Raw genomic sequence first — 1,257 nt, forward strand, 5'->3', positions numbered from 1 at the left:
TGATTGGCTGCAGCCCATCAGCCGGAGTTGTCGTCACGGGAAAGGCAGAGCACATGGCGTGGAAAGCTACCCCGGCACATGCGCAGCTTGCTTGTTTACTACTTAGAACACGGGTGTCAGTGCCATCAGCGCCATCTTGTAGTGGCGAATGTGAAGGCGGCTCCTTACAGACTCTCACTCTAAATAATGTCTGACGACTCTCCATATTTATTCCCATTTGCTGGAGGAGGAAGTCTCTCTGATGATGGCTGAGCAAGGCACTCATCTATGAGTGTAGCAGAATGTCATTAGGAATATAAATATATATCAGTTAGATCACTGTTGTTTGGTTCTACCCTAGGTCCCTGTGCTTTCTAATCTCAGGTTCTCAGTCGCCCAAGGAGTGTCAGATACAGATTCTGTGTTGTGGAGTGGACCCCAAGCCAAATCAATTATTGGTTGGTTACTTCTCCAAGCTTTGTGCTACCACCGCCCTAGCATATCCTGCAGGCAAGACCCCATCGTAGATAAAGGGTTTGTGACTGATGTGGTGTTTATGTTTCTCTTTTGAGAACCGGGAACAAAACCTCCACTCTCAGCACTGGCCAGGCAGAGGCAGGCAGGCTGATCTCTTGAGTTCGAGGCTAGGTCAGCTCTACGCAGAGAGCCCAAGGGCTACATAGAGAGATCCTGTCTCTAAAAACAAACAACAACAAAAAGAATAAAAATAAAGCCCTCCGAGTGATTTCAAGATCCCTGGAGCATCATGGCCTAAGGAGAAGTGTTGCCCGCGTTCTTCCCTGCCCCTCGCCATTCCCACACAACTGAGCTGCTGTGTGGTTCCGGTTGTGCTGACCTCATGCCTCTCTCTCTGCCTCCAGCGCTAGCCCTGCACGGATTGCTTCATCCTAAGCCAGTCACGTGCAGAAGTGGGCATAGCCGTGGTGGCCTTCCTCTTTGAATGTGAGAACTAGGAAACACAGTCTCTCATACTAGAAGTCTTATCTTTATTTCCACTTCTATACCCTCAAACGTGGGTGGGGGTGGGGTGGGGGGTGTAAATCACTTATGGGGAAGCGAAGGATAAAGAGCCGCTGGGAAGATGTCCAGAGGCAGCAGCCCCCTGAAGGTCGGGACTGCTTTGCCAGAGGGGCTCCCCATAGCGGTTGGTGTGCAGGACACTGAAGGAGAAGTGCCAAACTTCAAAGCTCTTAGGGCTAGATAATTGTTTGTCCAAAGGAATGAGCCAAGACTTTGGCTCAGAGTTCACAAACTTGC

Source organism: Mus caroli, chromosome 18 (assembly GCF_900094665.2).
Source record: "Mus caroli chromosome 18, CAROLI_EIJ_v1.1, whole genome shotgun sequence".
NCBI classification, from domain to species: domain Eukaryota; kingdom Metazoa; phylum Chordata; class Mammalia; order Rodentia; family Muridae; genus Mus; species Mus caroli.